We start from the raw sequence: 20,545 nt of genomic DNA, 5'->3' as shown, positions 1-20,545 counted from the left end.
TGCTGGAAAACTCAGAGTCCAATGTGATCTTCCACCATGTCAAGGAGAATTATATTATCCTATGAAGTTCCCAATCTTTTCCTTTTTCTTATTCTTTTGTTTCTGCTTTACTGTTTATTTTCAGTGAATTTCCATATCCTGACCCTTACTGTACACAGACTCAAATCCTTTTTGGAGAGCCTAAAGTTATATATATAATAAAACATGGTTTGGTTTATGACTATGTCTTCTGTTTGGACCAGGAGAAAGGAATTCCATTGCTCGTGTTATTGAGAAGTTGTAGCCCTCTTTGCTCATCCAGGCCTTCGTCTCTGACCTTCCTTTCTCTTTTCATACCGTTTGATGAGTTTTTGAGGTTGTTGACTGGAGAATACCAATATACTGAAGTGGTCATCTGGCCCATTTCTAGAAATAAAAATGATGGATTATGGTTTATTGGACCTAATCCTACACAGAGACAGTGGCGCTCATTTTAATAAATAAATCAGAACTGGAGGGGCTTTAAGAACAAATCATTTGCTGACTTTTATTTCTTATTCCTTTCTGTCTGCAGGCTCCAGCATAGAGCATAGTATAGAAAAATGCTCAGAAAAGTGACACTGTGTAAATGAGTGGGTGAATGAATGAATGAATGAATGAATCAGATAGTCCCTACTCTCACAGTCATATTTGGTCTTAATTCTTGCTTGTTCTGAATATGTTATAGTGACTACCTGCTGCCAGAGCACACAGTTGAAAATTGAAGAAAGATCAACCCTTATAGGCATTTTCATATTCTGGGTGCATATCTGTAGACAAATTCAAATATTGATAGACAAATATATATGCACATTTGCATATATATCACACTTGCTTGCTCTTTCCTGAGTTTAGCCAGATTATTTCTATGTAGGTATTGCCAGAGAACACACAAAATCACCTCTGTAGAACCTTGCATTTTTATTATTCCAGTTGACCTTTGAACAATGCTGACTCCCACGCAGTTGAAAATCAGAGTATACCTTTTGACTCACCAGAAACTCAACTACTAATAATCTATTGTTGACTGGAAGCCTTATTAATAAACAGTTGATTAACACATATTTCATATGTTATATGTATTATATACTGTATTTTTATAGTAAAGTAAGCTAGAGAAAAGACAATGTTATTAAGAAAATCACAAGGAAGAGAAAATACATCCTCTTCATCCTCATCGTCTTCATATTGGGCAGGCTGAGGTTGCTGCTGTCTCAGTGGTGTCAGAGGCAGAAGAAAATTCATGTATAAGTGGACCCACACAATTCAAACCTGCATTGTTCAAGGGTCGACTATGCTGATCTCTTATATATCTTATTCCTGACGCACCCTTCTTCCAGACATGTCTAAGGCAGAAGCCCTCAGTGTGGAAGCAATAGCACAGCTAGTGATAGATAGGAGGTTTGGGTGAGTCCTGGATTTGCCCTGCACTCACCATGACCTCAGTAAGGTACGTGGTCTCCGTTGCAAAAGGTGAACCATGCAGGACTGACATGTCAATGCTACGGGAAGTATAAGTGAAAATGGTTCACAAGTTAGGCGAATATTATCCAACTGGTCCAACTCTGCCACCACATTTGCCTGGATGCTCAGGGCTCGAAGTGTCTGTGCTGTCACTCATGCCTACTTTCTGCTTCCCCATCATATGCGCTAGCTCCATAGGTTTTTTATTTTTCCTTTTTCTTGCACAAGTTGTTACAGATCAAGAAGGGTGGGATTCCCTTTGAGAGAGTCTGCTGGGTGCCAGGCTCTCTGTAAACACATTGTACTATTTGATCCTCATGCAAACTCCAGAGAGTATTATCCTGTTTTGCAGATAGGAAAAGGAGTGCAATGAGATTAAATAAAGTTCTTAGTGAGAAAAGAGAAATTGTTTTAACTCTTCAAAACCAGTGTCTCTGCAAATGTTTCATGAGTTAGGCAATGGACAGGACTTACTGCCAGCAAACTTAAATAGGCCTGAAGACAGAAGATAAAAAACAGATCAGGGGAGAAAATGGGGTAGTAACAGGGACAAGGCAAGAACTTCCTCTTTTAGTAATAGGATGGACACTTGAGTTCTTATTCCTTCAATAATGGCAGAGAAAACAGCAAGGCCTTGAACTGGGCTCTAGTGAGTGGGCCTATTTCTTGCTCTGCACAGACTGGGGAGACAGGTGACTTTAAGATACCTTTATGGAGAATAATGGGAACCTCTAAGCAGTAGGTTCACTCATTGGTGTTATTACTGGAACATTCCTTTCTAACTGGCTCTATAATAAACCAAAGCCTAAGTAAATTTGACCAATTCTGAATCCTCATTTTTGCAAACCTTCAAACAAGGAATTTATCTTACCTAGTCTGGTTTGGTTCACATGGTATTGTCCATGGGTTCTAGGAGAAGTGACAAATGTGAAAGGTCAGAGGTGTCTGATTTAACCAAGTGCTATCTAAGGGCTGGGCACTGGGTTAAGTGTCTTTCATATCAATTATTTCTTCTAACAATCCTGTATGTTAGGAACTATTGTTATCCTGATTTGAGGTCATTTAAGTTTGCTGCTTTTTAGTGTTTCGTTTTGTTTTTGCTGTTATAAATAGGCTAAAATGACAATCTTTGCCCACATCACAGATTGTTTTCTTAGGATGACTTCCAGGAAGTGAGACTAGTTACTCAGTAAATTCTTTTGAACTGCTTTGAGACCCTTGAGGTAGATGACCAAACTGCTTTCTGGAGGGTCTGTATCACAGTGCACCTGAGGTCCGCAGGCCATGTGCTTGCTCCTACAGTGAAGTGCAGCAAGAAGATGGTCAGAAGTCTCATTTTAATGAACCTGGCAATAGTCTGGAAAGATTCTGGCCTGAGATTAGAAACCTGATCCTGTTTGTTGCCATTGCTTTTGGTGTTTTAGTCATGAAGTCCTTGCCTATACCTATGTCCTGAATGGTATTGCCTAGGTTTTCTTCTAGGATTTTTATCTAATTAAATATAAGAGCTTCTGCACAGCAAAAGAAACTATCATTAGAGTAAACTGGCAACCAAAAAAAAATGGGAAAAATTTTTTGCAATCTACCCATCTGAAAAAGGGCTAATATCCAGAATCTACAAAGAACTTAAACAAATTTACAAGAAATAAACAACCCCATCAAAAAGTGGGTGAAAGATATGAATAAGACACTTTTCAAAAGAAGACATTTATGGAGCCAACAAACATATGAAAAAATGCTCATCATCACTGGTCATTAGAGAAATGCAAATCAAAACCACATTGAGATACCATCTCACAACAGTTAGAACGGTGATTATTAAAAAATCTGGAGACAACAGATGCTGGAGAGGATGTGGAGAAACAGGAAGAGTTTTACTCTGTTGGTGGGAGTGTAAATTAGTTCAACCATTGTGGAAGACAGTGTGGCAATTCCTCAAGGACCTAGAAATAGAAATTCCATTTGACCCAGCAATCCTGTTACTGGGTATATACCCAAAGGATTATAAATCATTCTATTAGAAAGGCACATGCACACATATGTTCATTGTGGCACTGTTACAATGGAAAAGACTTGGAACCAACCCAAATGCCCATCAATGATAGACTGGATAAAGAAAATGTGGCACATATACACTAAGGAATACTATGCAGCCATAAAAAGTTAAGTCTTTGCAGGAACATAGATGAAGCTGAAAGCCATCATTCTCAGCAAACTGAGAACAGAAAACCAAACACCACATGTTCTTACTCATAAATGGGTATTGAACAATGAGAACACATGGACACATGGAGAGGAGCATCACACACCGGGGCCTGTTGAGGGGTGGGAGAGCTAGGGGAGGGATAGCAGGGGGTCGGGGGATTGGGGAGGGATAACATTAAGAGAAATACCTGATGTAGAAGATGGGGAAGATGGAGGCAGCAAACCACCATGGCATGTGTATACCTATGTAACAATCCTGCACGATCTGCACATGTACCCCAGAACTTAAAGGATAATAATTTAAAAAAAAGAAACCTGGTCCTGTTCGGGTATGGTGGCTTATGCCTATAATCTAGTACTTTTGGAGGCCAAGGTAGGAGGATTGCTTGAGCCCAAGAGTTCAAGACCAGCCTAAGCAACATAGTGAGACCCCATCTCTACAAAAAAAACAAAATAAAAATTAAAAAAAAAAATAGCCAAAAGCATGGTGGTGTATGCCTGCGGTCCCAACTATTTGAGAGGCTGAGGCAGGAGGATCTTTTCAGCCCATGAGGTTAAGGCTGTAGTGATCTGTGATTGCATCACTGCATCTAGATTAGATGACAGAATGAGACATTGTCTAAAAAAAAGAGAAATTTTTTCCCTGTTGTGCCATTGGAGCTGTGTGACATTGGGTTAGTGCTTGTCCGTCTCTGGGCTTCAGTTTTCCCAACTGTTACACATAGGAGGCAGGAGAGATTATCTTGTAGGCATTTTCAAGTCTAATTTTCTTGATGTTTGAGGGGGAGAATATAAAACCTCTTCAGGCAACAGATATCTCCAAACATAAATAAGTTTTTATATGATGTCTCCAGTTGTATAAAAAAAAAGAAGCTGGGAAATTGTGTCTTAGAGTTAGGCTTGGGTCTATCTTTACTATTTACCATATGGGAGACCTTGCAAAATCATTTTTCCTTTCTGAGCTCCTGTTTTGTCATCTGCAAACTGTAGATAGCAATGCCGTAGAATTTTTTAAAAGATCAAACGATATAATTTATATCATTTGATCAAAGGATATAAAATATATATTACATATATCATTTGGTTAAATGATAAAACATGGCATGGTAGAATCTCAATCAACAATAGTGTCTTTTATAGAAGAAAATTTAATATTTTCCCTCCTCTTACTCTTGCATAAAGAATAACGAGGTTCCTAAAAGCAATTGTAAGTAACTATTAAAAAATTCTGAGCATCCAGAGGCTTTGGAATTCTGGTTTCTCATCGTAGGCATCTGCAATTTCCAGCATCTTTCAGCTTAACCTCTCGGCTGGAGCACCATCCACCCAAGTCCAAGTGTTTTCAGATGTAAAGTGAATTTGAAAGTTCCATGTTGACCCTCCATGTTGACTAGAGACACTGCTGCATGGATACAAATCTATGCCTGACATCATGGGCTGTCCTCAGCATCTTTGATTTTGTAAAAGTTTACTAATGGCTCTGTCAGTTCAGGGAGCTCTTTGAACTAAACATTGATTGATTAAATAATGAATTCACTCTGCAGGTTTGCATCTGTTCACCATGCATTTATCGATGTATGCTTCCTTGGGTGATAGTCCTACAGGGATGAATAAGAGTTAATCCCTGTTCTTTGGAGTTTCCAGGCTAGTGGGTGAGAGGCCCAGGTAAACAAATAACTTCAATACAATATGACGACAGATGCTATAACAGAAGCAGATTCAGTGATCTTTGAGAGTATAAGGGAAGCAGTGATTCATTCTGTGGAGAAAAAGAAGTTGAGACAGATTTCCCAGAAGATGAGCATTTAATCTCCATCTTGAAGTCTAGAACACTTGACACAAAGGCATACAGGTTTAAGAAAAAAAAAATGTTTAGCTCATTTGGGTAAAACCCAGATAGGAAACATAGTAGGAAATAAAACAAGTAATGTAAATAGGGACTAGATCATAAAGGGCTTTCAGTGCTACGCTAAAAGGCTTGGACACAATCCTGTAGATTTACAGTATCTAATAGGGTAGTCATTAGACATGTGTGACTTTTTGAATATAAAGTAATTTGAAGTCATCTCAAAGTTTCACTTTCTCAGTTGCCTGAACTGTATTTCAAAGCTCAGTATACACTTGTGGCTGGTGGCTGCCGTACTGGAGTAGATGAAGAACATTTCCATCATTGTAGAAATGTCTGTGGACAGTGCTTCTGCATGTGTTGTAAAGTGAGTGATGGATTTTAAAAGGAAGATTATGGATACATTCTTTTATAATGTGGAGAATAGGTTTGAGATGGGTAAAAGCAGCAGCAGGAAAAATGCTAAGGAGGTTAGTGCTACACTCAAGGCAAGAGATGATAAAGATCTGCATTCCAGCAGGGACTGTCATCATGCAGGAAGAAATCAAAACCATCTTGCAGCACATGAAAACATCAAGAGACCAAAGACCAGAGTCATCCATACAGTTTTCCAATTGGAATGTGACAGAAGTCCAGGAAGACATTTATCTCATCTTTTGTCATGAGTACCCTGTGGCATGAAGCCTCAATCCTCAAGCTTGTTGGTTGGCTCTAGGCATGTAGACAAACCCCCAAGTGCTTAGAGCAGGCGTCCCCAAACTACGGCCCACGGGCCGCATGTGGCCCGCTGAGGCCATTTATCCGGCCCCCCGCCGCACTTCAGGAAGGGGCACCTCTTTCATTGGTGGTCAGTGAGAGGAGCACAGTATGTGGCAGCCCTCCAACAGTCTGAGGGACAGTGAACTGGCCCCCTGTGTAAAAAGTTTGGGGATGCCTGGCCTAGAGCTCCCTACAGGCTCCCTGCAGGCTCCCTGTCCCTGTTTGCCTCTGTTTTGTCATGCCATTGGGTCTTAACCAGATGAGTATCTCATTTGGCCCATTTTCCACCCATGATGAATGGAGTTTGGAAGAGGAAGATTATGTGGCCAACCCAGGCATCTGTTTTGCTCTTAGTGTCTAGGTTCCATGGTTATAACATGGCAATGGATAACTCTGAAAGGCAGGGGCAGATTGGATGATAAGATGCAGTTCCTTGTCCTCCCACCCCCCGCCCTTTCTGCTAAATATAAACAAAACACTTCACTGACAGTCGACAGGAGGAAGAGCTATACTCTGTAGAAGTGGTTGCTGAGAACACTGTCATAAAGAATGTAGACTGCTTCTCCTAGAAATAAAAAGATGCTCTCAGAGACAATCATGGTGCTGTGGGCAGTTTATTCATACCCCAGAATACTGGGCCTCAATATCTGCTTGAGCCATGTCACTCTGGCATAACTTCATAGGCCATAAACAGTTCTTATTGTCATGGCCTCTCTTAACCCCTACCCTGTCCAACCCCTAGAGAAAGAAGGAAATCCTCTGGTGGTGAAGCACTAATTTTCTGAAATCCATTCATCCATCAGAGCCTAACTCAAGTGCTACTTGCCTTGTGAGACCTTCAGATCCTCGATCCTGCTCAGATTGATATTTCACACAAACCTCTGTTTGGCACACATCAACTGTAGCTGGATGAATATGTTCCCGCCTGTGTCTCTATGTAATAAGGATTTCTGAGCAGGGTTTGGCCTAAGTCAGTTTTGCATCAAAAGGACCTGTGCATAATTCCATTCTGTAAAAGTTTCCTGAAGTGTCTGAATGATGACACGTAGTCTCCATTACATCTAAGGAGAGGCAAATCAGAAAAAGGCCGGGAAAGAGTCACAGAAGAATCTAGGAAAGAAAATATCCATTATTTTATGTGTTTTGCCTTGCATTCATGTATTCATTCTTTCCTTCATGCATTCATTCCATTGTTGCACAAATATTTACTGAGTCCCTACTGATGGTCAAGAAATTAGCCAACCTGCTAGAGGAGGCAAAGCTTAGGTAAACAATGAAAGTCCCTTGTGAGACTGACAGCGAGAGGGCTGTACTAAGTGCAGGTGAAGGCAGTCGGGGAGAACTCATTCTGTTAAATGGAGAGAATGGACTCTAGACTTCAAATCCTGGCTCCATAATTAGCAGCTGGGTGCCTTGGGCAGTTGCTCTCTCAGAGCTTCAACATCGTCATCTATAAAATGGACACTGTTGTGGGGGACACACGATGATGTTTACAATAGTCTTGGTACAATATTTGGAATAGAGTAAGTGCTATTTTGCAGGCCATTAGATTTGTCAGCCTAAAAGATCGGGCCCATTTTCAACTTTTCTTTGTGTGAGAAGACAGACTGATGTGAAGTGCTTGCAACTAAAGCCAAATCTCAGATGTCTCTGACAATATATTTTGATGACTCAGCATTGGATCAGATGTCTTTCAAATACACATTCTCCTAAATTGGGCTTCCAGAAGAGCAAACAAGATAAGTCTGACAATGCACTTTTCTGTAAGACAGAAAAAATGTGAGTGATCAGACAGAAATATAGCTATTTGGGGCTAGGATTGGTTAGCTCTTTTTCATAAGCATCATTGTGAACACATTCACTGAGACACAGAATTCTAAGGGGGCCATAGAAATCTACTGAAGATAGCAAGTGGATACATTCCATGGAAAGCACATATATACCCAAATTATGATCATGAGTACTATTGACATCATGAAGGCAATGAGGAGTTAGTATTATCATGATTGCAGAAGATGGTTATGATGTTTAGCGTGTTTGTCGAAACAGGAAAGAGATGCTACTGCTAAAACTAATTTAAATCCTAAGAGAGACAGACGGTGAAACTCAGGGATGCTAACCAGTTAAGCAATGCTGTTCTCATTCTGGCTGTAGAGTAAGGAAAGGACAGTCTGGTTTATAGCCCACTGACTGCTCTCTTCACTCAGAATGAGAACCAAGGATAAGCCATGTGAAATTTTAACGATGGTCTCAAAGAGGCAGAACAGGGCCATTGGTGAGAGGAGGGAAGAAAGATTCCTTACTGGCCTTCTCTCCTCAGGTCTTCTTGCTCCTTGTTAATTGGGAACAAACATCCTAGACAATCAAGAATCTCTATGTATTTTTAAAAGCCTAATTTCTAATCCACTGACTGAGAGCAATCAACTTTCTCAAACATACTTGGGAATTGCTGGACCTCTAAGTACTTATTTAAAGAAAAGAGGAAAGGATATAATATTTAATGAATCTTCTCTTCAAGACAATGGATTTTCTTTACATTTTATTCAAGAAATCAAAAGCATTTTTTAAAAAATGTTATGTTGAGAAAGACAATGGCAAATATTTACATTAACCCAGATTTCCCTGATTTAAAATCCTTTAGATTTTAGAAGTCTAACATGAAAGAGTTCAAATAGAATATCTTGGCCTGTAAAACCATGAGAAAGAGATAGCTTTAAGAATAATTTGAATGTAGGAAATAGATTTTATTTCTCTCTGTGTTCCTACAGAGTGCCTTCTTCAGTGTATCAATCTGGACTAGCCTATTATGACAGGATATCCTTTATTTTTTATTTTGTTTTATTTTAGTTCTGGGATACATGTACAGGATGTGCAGGCTTATTACATAGGAAAACGTTTGCCATGGTGGTTTGATGTACTTATCAACAGGATATTCTTAAGACTGTGATTTAATCTATATTCTGAACATTTCTTTTTCCATTTGCTTCTGGGATGTTTCTAATCAATGGCCCTGGACAACTAACTAGTCCACTTTCTATGAATCACTTTCTATGAATCAATGGTTAAGTCTCTAAGCCTCTTCTGCCAAAATTGTCCTCTCTGCCTGAGCCTTTCCTTTGTCAAAAAACTCACTCTATTCCAAAGTGTTTAATTAGTTTTCTGAAATTAAAAGGCTTTGTTAATGTTAGAGCCCCTTTATTTCTTTAGCTCACTTAGTTCTTTTTCTTAAATATGTATTTTTTTCTGTGGTACTATCGTGCATCTGACCATTCAGACTAGAGATTTCAATGCTCAGTTTATTCTCACATCTTCAGTTTAATTTGATTCAACCAAAATTTGCTGAACATTTCTTGAGTATATGGAACTTTGATTCAGGGGACACAGAAGGAAGTAAGGGTTATTCACTGTTGTGAAGATTTTGTGCTATAAATTGTGGCAAAAACCTAATTGTAAAATCATATGTACTTTGGAATAAAACAGAAATGTATATGAAGGGAGGAAGTCAGGTGTTCTCCTAGGTACTGGCAATACAAGAATAAATAAAATATTGACAGTATTCTCAGGGAGCTCCAGGATTATCAGGGATCACAAATTATTCATCATCATAAACATAGTAACAAAAATTATAATACATATCAATAATATATTGATATTAATGTATTACTATAGTATTAATATACTATATCCATTAATAAATTAATGTATTAATACATTAACTTAATGTACTAATAATGTATTTATATTATAATATATTAATATAATATGTTAATATTATTATATAATATCAAAATACATTGTCATAAAATTACTTGTGATGGAGACTACAACTATATAACATATTTTTATATTTGTAATGTATTATATTTATATATAACCTAATAAATATAATACTTGTCTTTATATATATTTATATGAAACTCTTTATATAATGTAAGGGAGGCAGTGGTCAGTTTAGCCTGGTGATGTGGGAAGGGGCTTCAAAAGTCAGCCAAATCTGTCACTTCTCTTTCCAGACATTCTGTCACCCTTAACCTTGCCACCACCTCAAATCTTCTCCACCACTCATAGCTTGCTTCCTATAGCTGAGTCCTGCTATTGACTTAGTTAAGAGAAAAGAAAAAGAAAAAAACTCTAGGACAGGCTGATTGCAGGCCTTGCGACAGTATCTGAGTGCCAATGCAAATGTCCACATTTTTCTCCAAGTTATTACATGCTCTCTCTCCTGGCCAGAGGGAGCGCAGTTCAGCCCTAAGCCCTTTCTGATGGGAGCAGGGAACGCTGAGGCTGCCCCTGCGGGAACCAAAGGGGCGGTTTGCCTGTGTCTGCATCATTTGGCCTGGATATTACATTCCCCAGGAGTTTAGTATGTCAGGGCTGGGCAGGGTTGAGAGAGGCCATCAGGACAACATTCTCTTGTTTTCTTTTAATTTCCCCAGAGGAGAAGAGTCTACAATTTTGTTCAAAACATCTTCTATTCTCTCAATATCATGTAGAGCAGGCAGTTCTTTAACAGTGCAGGTGAAACAACTTTTTTGTTGTGCTGGACTCTGCCTGGATTTGCAGTTTTTATCATTCTTGATCCCTGCCACTAAATGCAAGTAGTATACCCACCAGCAACTAAGGCAGCCAGAAATGCTGTACACCTTCCCAAATATGCACCTCCAGGGGAACAACTCCATCCACAATTGCGAACCATTGAATGATGTCATCAAATTTGCTTTTAGCTGACTCTGAATTATTGATTCATTCGTTTAAAGCATGCAAGCAGCACAGCACCCAAGCCTCTCTGTGCTTGTATTATGTCTTGCACTCTGAAGGCTACAGAGAGGAGTAAGACACCTCCTGGGATCTTACTCCAAGGTAAAAGAAAAGATGAACACAAATGCTAATATCTGTTGGTTTATTCATAATCATTCATTTGAATGTGTAGACCAAATTTCTGTTTACTCTGTATCAGGGCCTGTGATTCAGACACTCTCCCCCATATGTAAGACAGAAAGGGGTGCAAATACCATATGAGTTCAGAAGAACAGGGGAGCCTTCTGGTAGGAGATCTAGAAGTTTCCTGGAAGTAATACTTCAGGCAGTACCTGGAAGGATTTGAGTAGCGAGATAGGTGGTGTTTGGGAGAAAACAACCCAGGTGCGGAAAGTCACATGAAGAAGTGAGATGCCAGGTGACCTACTTTGACTGGAGTGACAAGTGAGAACATGTGAGTAGTGGAAGAAAGGCATCTAGAAAGCTAGGAATAAAGGACTCAAACTGTCGGGGGTGTTTAGTTTCCCTTCTAGTCGCCATTGAAGGGATTTCAAAGGGCATATTCATCCCAGATCCAGAGGCAGTCACGTACTTGAAAACATTTCTCAGGCTCTACAGCCTGTACTCTACACCCAAGCACACATACGTGCATACACATTCACACCACTCCTTCCCCCTTTCCAGGTAAAATATACTTGGTCCATTCATTCCCACAAACACCACCTTCCAGTTCAAGGGGAGAAGCTGGAGATGTGCAGAAAGGTTTTATTCAACAGGTTTTATTGGTATAAGTTTTTGTTTTGTTTCGTTTTGTTTTTTGAGATGGAGTTTCGCTCTTGTTACCCAGGCTGGAGTGCAATGGCGTGATCTCGACTCACCGCAACCTCCGCCTCCTGGGTTCAAGCAATTCTCCTGCCTCAGCCTCCCTAGTAGCTGGGACTACAGGCGTGCACCACCATGCCCAGCTAATTTTTGTATTTTTAGTAGAGACGGGGTTTCACCATGTTGACCAGGATGGTCTCGATCTCTTGACCTCGTGATCTACCCGCCTCAGCCTCCCAAAGTGCTGGGATTACAGGCGTGAGCCACCGTGCCCAGCCTGGTATAGGTTTTATGCCAGTCTGCTGTGGTTGGTATAAATAGGATTGACTGTTTAATCCACTCCAGATCCCCATTGGTTCAGCACTTCTTAATGCCTACCATTCTCTCATTCCTTGGCTCTCTGCAGGTTGCAAGTCCTTTGCTGACCTTCAAGGCCTCTGATTACCTGGCCTGCCCCTACTTCCCCAGCCTCTTCTGGTGTACCTGCCCTCATCACATACCTCGCGCCAGGCATCCTGAGCTGCACCATTTTATTTCACTTTCCTCTGCCCACAATTTCCATGACTAGTTCCCAGCCTTTCAGTTCTCAATTCACACCCCACCTCTCTGCAGGGCCCTGTCTAAAGCCTCGAACTTCAGTCAGATGCCACCCACCTCCCATTCCCCACCCCCTTATAAATTCCTTTCAAGTCAGATTCCAGCCCTCAAAGTGATATTCTTTGAAACTATTCCAGCTCTTTTTTCTCTTTTAACATTTATTGTCTGAATTATGTACCTGCCTGCACAGCACCCATGGTTGTTATTTTAACAGTGTCTTTTTTATATATTAACACATAGTCCCCATGGCTCTAAAACCACACTGACCATTTTCCAGTTTAATCCTGTCCCAGGGTCTTTGTGCCTTCTTCCCTGTGCCCCAAATACAATCCCCACCTTCACTCCCTGCTACCCAACCCTTGTCCTAACAAACGATTTCCTACTCTTCAGCCCAGTGACTTTTTTTTCCAGAAAGCCAGGTTTCTCTGATCGATATATGTCAGTCTCATGAGTTATCTATCTTATTGCATCAATATCTGCTCTCTTACATTTATTTGGGTAATTTACTAATGAGGTATAGCTGCTTTTAAAAAGTTGTAAACTTAAGAAGGCAAGATGCTATATTTGTTTTTGCTCATCATTGTTACTGATTTAGCATCCAGTAAAGCTCTTGGCTGTTCCAGCATGCCAGTAGTTATTTGTTGCTAAATATACATGTGAATGAATAGGTTGGTGTCATATGGTGTGGGACCTCATATACAATGCCATGGGATTTCCATGACCTCTAGCTATAGTGATGGATGAATGACAAAAAAAAAATACATTTTAATTTCAGCTTCTCTTGAGCCTGCAAGATTTTAGTCAAGAAATGTGACCATTTTTACTTAAGACTAAAAATTGAAAGTGGTGGTTTTAACAGAAGTTTTTTGTCTTCAACATTGAGATTTTTTGTGTGTATGAGACCTTACATAAAGACTTGGCTCCCAAAGGATGTTATCACTGACTCATCGAGAAGAAATTTTAAAATGTGGATTCTAATTAAGTCATCTGTAGAGCTATCAGGTGCTTCCTATGAATTCTATGGTAATTGAGATTCTGCCATTAGATGTCAGTCACTAGAAGCTTTTCTCATAATCCCATCGGTTGTCCTGAAAATAGTCTCTTAAGCCACTATGCAGGCACACTGATTTATGAAATCTAATGACCTGGGGCTACAGTTAGGACTTCATAGTGATGAAATGCTTTCTGGTAACTCCTTTGCTCTGGAGAGCAGAGAATGAATTTATAATTCTTAATATCAGGACATGATTGTGTATATTTCTGAACTTGGAAACAAAACAGTATTAGTCAGTTGAACTTCATATCCAGAGTCTACCTCCATACCAGTCTCTTAAAGGCCCTGGGCCACAAGAACAAGTAAAATATATAAAAAGTCAGTGTTCAGTTCTCCATTGAGGCTGCTAAGCAGCACAGGGCAGAAGAGGCTAGAATTGAGCTATGGACTTCAACCAATAACAGAGGATTCAAGTCAGAAGGAGAGGTACCTCTGCCAGTGACTACCTTCCTCTCTGCAAAGCAGTGGAAACCGGGCCCAGGGAAATGCCAGAATCAGAACAAGCAAATAGACCAACCAAACACAGTTCCTCTTTCTTGTGCCACAAAGTCCAGGGTAAGATCTTCTGTCTCTCTCTGGCTTCCTTCTCTCCTGTCCCTCTGCTCTGCCTAGGGTATATATAATTTTGCTTCTCAGCAATATCCTCCTAAACATCTTTTCTTCTAGAGTGAAGCCCACATACTTCATTCTCCCATATTTATCAGGATTAAACATCCTGTGCATTCTTCCCTGCACCCTCTGAGTCCCCTACTCCTCCCCCCATCCCCCCACACACACCATGTAACTAATTCTTCTTGTTATATCTGACTTCTTGGAGACACTCCTCAGCGACAAAATAATGAATGGCTGTTAATGGGATGATAGACTTCCACTGTGCTGTGACAGATGGAAGGATTGGCTCTTCCAGGCTGATGCTATTGTATACTCCCTCCGAGCCAACCTCACGGTAGTCAGAATGATCTTTTTGAAATAGAGCTTCTATCTTTTCACCACTCCTCTCCATTTAACAATCCTGGATGTCTCCACAAAGCCTAAATAACAAAACCAACTCCTTATGAGCATTCATTGACTTTTATGCCCTCTGCCCAGTGTTAGCTTCCATCATTCTCCCTGGGGCTCCCATTCCACACTTCCACACATCAACTCTCATCATGGGGCTGTCACAGCAACCTTTTCCATGTCTCTCTGCCTTGGCATGGCTGTTTCGTCCAGCTTACATAAATTTACACTTGGACATCTCCACCTGGAAAACAATGCCTTCGAGACACAGATTTTAGACCCCCTACCTTCCCTTCTTCCCAACCTTCACCACTCCCAGATATAGGAATTGCTTTTCCTATACCCTCTTCGCTTCTAGTGATGCTTGTCTTTCATTTCTGAACTTTCAGATTAGGAGACCCTGGGATATCAGATATAAATGAAGGGTCTGAGAGCCAAAATCAAATGATCATGGTGGAAAAGGGAGATGAGCCAGCATGTATGGCCACACTAGCCATCAAGTGTGGATGAAATGGGTGTGTGAGGAACAATACCTAGAGCCAAGGTCATATTTAAGAGTAAGGACAGAGATTCAATCTAAGGGGCCATAGACAGGCAGAAACCAGATACGCTAGAGTTAGATAAGAAGGGGGAACTGTACAAAATCATATTAGAATGCAGAGAAGGGAAGAAAACAATTGTGTTTGGAGGAGTTGATTAAGTCAGCTTTCACCAAACCAAAAAGATGGCATTTCAACTGAATTTTGATAAATTTGTATTTGTCAGTTTCAAAAGGAAGAAAGGATATCTCAAGACCCTGTCATCAGTGTTCCCAGCAGACAGGGAGATAAATGGATGATCACACCAGACAGTGAGGAAGTAACAGCTCTATTTATTTTTCATAGAAATGTTATCACTGCAATTTGCAATTTTGCAAACCATTTGTAATTTGTCAGCAGATTATATGGAAGTAATGATAAAAATGATCTAGGGTTTTCCTTCAAGCTGGTTCGAGCTTTTGCAGACTTAAGCTCATGGATTCAGGAAAATTTATAAATTCTGATCCCCAAATCATGAGAAACCTATTGGGTCATTATGTTATAATGATAAATCTACTATTTATACAGAGATTTGCAGTTTGTTGTAAGAATAACAGCTGGCACTTTCAGTGTGTTTGTAAGTGTTCTCCAATGTGTTATCCTATTTAATCCTTATAGCAATTTTGTAGCTAAGACCTGATGTTATCCACATTTTACAGATAATGAAACTGAGGCATAGAGAAGATACATAACTCAGCCAAGATCATAACACAAGTATTTAAAACTAGGCGAGTTGACACCAAAAACTCAAGCTGTTGTTTGTCTATCGAATGCCCTACAGCACTTCTAAATGAGGAAAGGGCAGATTTTGTGAAGGGAGTTCTTTGGAGGGAACTGTTCCATTGCTGAGTTCTTTGCAACTCCAGACGAGTGCAGGGGACTTCAGGAGGACCACTGGGGAGCTTTGAGGTGTGTTCCCGGCAGTCGATTGACGTAGAAATCGGTGTCCCACATTTTCCCACATGCCTTGGAAATCTAAGGAGTGAGAGACTAAGAGCTTGGGGCAGAGCCAGGAAAGAATATTTGCCGATGCCTGCTTGCTCAGGTTGTTGGAACAAGGGATTTGTGGGTATTTCTTTTGGCCCACTGTGGGCCATGTGCAGGAGAAACACCCCTGTGTGTGTACAGGCAGTGCTTGACTTAAGACCACGGTCAGGACCGCGGAACGGTCGTAACACGATTTGGTCGTAAGTTGAGTAGGCTATATGTACAGTTGAAATGGTGCACGCGGAGATGGTAGTGCTGCCAGAAGCTGGTCCGCACTGTCGTACGCCCAGCTGGGCAACGTTTGCGCTGCCAGACGTGGAGCAGTCGTGGCTAGCGATTGTGGTCGTAAAGTCAAATGGTCGTAAGTTGCATAGGTCATAAGTCGATCAATACCTCTGTGTGTGTGTGTGTGTGTGTGTGTGTGTGTCTGCGCACGCGCACGCGCACATGCATGGGTTGTAGGGGGGTGTATCTTTCAACATCTTCAGTAGTGTCATCTTGAGGTAGGAAAGGAAGTGGTGGTGATAGTTGGGGAGGTACATATCGCTGCAATCCTAAGACTGAGGAAAGAATTGAAAGACACCAGCTAGAATTGTGGTACATCCACCCCTGTCTAAGTACTGAAAGATAGAAGGGCCTTGGAGGGACCCTTCAAAGAACCCACAAAAATGCTCAAAAAAAGAGTGAACTGTAGGCATCTGCCTGATACAGAGAGCTCAGAACCAGCTTAGAATAAAATTCATTCCAAAAATACTTACCTATCTTTATCCCTCCTCTGTCTTCCTCTTCTACCTGAGAACTTGGGGGAAATCAAAACAGAAAGCGGCAAGGGGATTGAAGGCCAGAGTTCCCTAGGTGGAGGACAGATGGAGGAATGAAGAATCCAGCCATACCCTTCATGCCATTGCTGGCTTCAGAGCCAAACAGCTCAAAATGAGAGTCGGGGAAGGCTTGACACTAATCCAGATTTGTCATTGTGATTCATTTCTGGGAGTGGACACATTCAGATACAAGCATTGAGATTATGATTTCAAAGGGCCTCTTGCACTCTGACCTACAAGGAAGTGAACAGTGAGAGCTGACTGGGGCAGAAGATTATTCCATTGAACCGTTTTTAAAGGTAGAGTAGGAATCACAAAAGTGTATCACCTATGAAGCAGCCTCAGAAATTTTACTACCCAAAACCCCACTTTGAAAACGCTCCTGGTGGAAATGAGCGGAAAATAAATAAATAAATACAGGAGGGAACTTGAAGAGGTACAGAAAGGAGTGATAGAGTTACTAAATAAAGTTGTCTTCTTTTTTAAAAACAAGCAATAAAGAAAGCAAAAGAAAATAGAATTATAATTTTAGACAAGTCACAGCAGAGTTGGGGCTGAGGGTAGGATTAAAGATAAAAGTAACATGAGAACATGCTACATAACTGTATACTTTTTATGAAAGACATAAATAGTAATATATTTAAAATACTATTACAATATTTAAACATTGATAATAACAATGTTATCTGGAAAAGGGAAAGAGAAAAAAGAAACAACAGATGTTTTACATCAAATAAATTGAACTTTGTAGTTAAGAGTTTAATTGTATTTTACTATCAAAAGCTTTAATAATAGAAAGTACACAAGAATATAATATTAGAGTAATTAAAATAGATGTAAATGGTTAAGCTCACCAATTAAAAGGCAGGGTCTCAGTTGAGATTTTTAACAACACAAACTGTGTGGTCGACAGACACATATACAAATCAAAAGGATACAAGAAAATTTCAAAATCTAAGGATGAGAAAAGAAATAACAGGCCAATATGAACCAAGTGAAATCTGGAGTAACAGTCTTAAAAACTGTAGGGAAACAATATCTTAAAGAAAAATATTCTAAACCAATAGAGCAGGAAGGCCCATCATGAGCATATAGGCCTCTAAAATGTAGCCTCTAAATATATATATAATTTATAAAACTGTGAGAAAAAACAGATATAGCAGTAATTATAATTAAAAATTCTAAAACACCTCTCTTTAGAAACACAACAGATCAAATGCCCAAAAATCAACAAGTGATTACCTGATCTGAATGATACAAATTCACTAACCAATTAAGAATATATTTTATATTTAAGTAAGGTTTTGGGGGGAATGAACATAAGTTTTAACATCAGATCTATAAATATAATTTATCTGTATCAATATATGAAAGAAAAATGCATATGATTACCTCACGCATGAAGAAAATCGTGATAAGTTCAACATCTACTTCTGATCATAAGATAACTCAAAACAAACAAACATGAATTTCAGCAACCAAGGATAAAGGTTTTACATCAAAATCTATTGCAAACATTACACTCAGCGGAAAAACTTTAGATACATTCTCTTGAAGATCAGATATAGATGAAGGATGCCTCCTATCACTGCTACTTTTAAGACAGAGTAGAGTTTCAGAATTGAGGCAGGGCCTTTTAAAAGATGTCAGCCGATTTTCAAGAGGAAAAAGGTTCATTTGTCAAAGGGTCAACAAGACGCGAGAAAGAGATCCTTGAGCATCAGTTTACTGATGGTCAACAGTCCTCATGTCCTTTATTGGTTCTGCATTAACTGATAACAGACAGTGCCTCCCAGGAGAGGCAAGCCAAAGGGAAATGAGAGTGAAAGGCATGTGGACACTCACTGTTGGTAGGAGGCTTCACCTTCATTACTTCATGCAATCCTCTCAATTACTCTGCCAGTCAATAGCTATAATTTAGTCCATTCCACAGATTTAAAAAAAAAAAAATGAGGTCCAGGAAGATTAAGCAATTTATCTCAATCTGCACAGGCGTCAGAGGTATCCTTCCTGCCTGAGGAGAGGGAGGTCATTGCGTGAAGCTGCAGCGGCCACCTCTCCTTCTATGAGGTCTAAGGATTGGACTAGAGCCATGTCCTACTGCCAGTAAGGATCAAATCATATTTGTGACCAAAGAAGACCACAAAACTCCAAGCAATGTAGTGCTGCTGGCTGATGACCCCAACAAACTCTCCCTAGGAGGAGCATGGATTGATGCTGCTGAACGGAGACATTAACTGGAACTGCCTGTTGTTCCTTGTGAGAATGGCCAGTGGCTCCTGCCAGGGAACAGTTCAAAGTGGCCTTTTCCTGCTTCCACCATAGCAAGAGGAGGTCAAGGGGTCAGACTGTGTAGACCAGTTCTCAGCCATGCGGGAAGGCAGGCAGGAATACCCAGATCTCTATCCCCAAGAAGGGGAGGAAGAGGCAGAGGAGAAGCCAGTAGAACATGTAGAAGAAACAGCTCCCAATGAGGTCACTGCAACCAAAGAAGAGGAAGGGTCAAGTTAAGGAAGGCTACAGGGATATGGGTTCCAGTCCTTCCACTTCAGAGTGATACAAACCTTTTGAAAAAGACCTTTTAGTCACCGTCCAAGAGAATCTCTTTTCCTCTGTTGTCCTGTGTACGGTAATATACAAAATTGCTTATTTTGACAATCAGAGGACTTGGTCTCTTGACATATACACTGGAAAGAAAAGGGATTTGTAAGTACACATGCCCTACCTAAACCTGCCAGCAAATATAGCCACCACTTTTGAATTCTTTCTCAAATTGCCCTGAATTTTTGCCAGTTTTTAAAAATGTGCCACTTTTGATTTTCTGCTCTTGTGTCAGTTTGCTGAGAATGATGGTTTCCAGATTCATCCATGTCCCTACAAAGGACATGAACTCATTGTTTTTGATGGCTGCATAATATTCCATGGTGTGTATGTGCCACATTTTCCCTGTCCACTCTATCATCCATGGGCATTTGGGTTGGTTCCAGATCTTTGCTATTGTAAACAGTGCTGCAATGAATATTTGTGTGCATGTGTCCTTATAGTAGAATGATTTATAAACTTTTGGCTATATACCCAGTAATGGGATTGCTGGATCAAATGGAATTTCTATTTCTAGGTCCTTAAGGAATTGCCACACTGTCTTCCACAATGGGTGAACTAATTTACATTCCCACCAACAGTGTAAAAGTGTTCCTATTTCTACACATCCTCTCCAGCATCTGTTGTCTCTAGATGTTTTAATGATCACCATTCTAACTGGCATGAGATGGTATCTCAATGTGGTTTTGATTTGCATTTCTCTAATGACCAGTGATGATGAGCATTTTTTATATGTTTGTTGGCCTCATGTATGTCTTCTTTTGTAAATTGTCTGTTCATATCCTTCACCCACTTTTGAATGGGCTTGTTTTTTTCTTATAAATCTGTTTTAGTTCTTTGTAAATTCTGGAAATCAGCTCCTTGTCAGATGGGTAGACTGCAAAAATTTTTTCCCATTCTGTTGGTGCCAATTTGCTCTAATGACTGTTTCTTTTGCCGTGCAGAAGCCGTGAAGTTTGATTAGGTCCCATTTGTCTATTTTGGCTTTTGTTGCCAGTGCTTTTGGTGTTTTGGTCATGAAGTCCTTGCCTATGCC

At 40.1% G+C, this 20,545-nt stretch overlaps 1 long non-coding RNA gene and 1 pseudogene across 1 annotated transcript in view; both read left to right on the top strand.

Moving 5' to 3' along the window:
* Positions 1 to 20,545, top strand: part of LOC141582885 (uncharacterized) — a 508,101-nt gene that overhangs the window by 416,421 nt on the left and 71,135 nt on the right. The window lies entirely within an intron of this gene.
* On the top strand, positions 18,552 to 19,419 carry LOC101032716 (mitochondrial intermembrane space import and assembly protein 40 pseudogene; annotated as a pseudogene).

This window comes from Saimiri boliviensis, chromosome 2, assembly GCF_048565385.1.
Source record: "Saimiri boliviensis isolate mSaiBol1 chromosome 2, mSaiBol1.pri, whole genome shotgun sequence".
Classification (NCBI taxonomy): Eukaryota; Metazoa; Chordata; class Mammalia; order Primates; family Cebidae; genus Saimiri; species Saimiri boliviensis.
The sequence above is the reverse complement of the archived record's forward strand: the minus strand, read 5'-3'. Positions and strand labels throughout refer to the sequence as shown.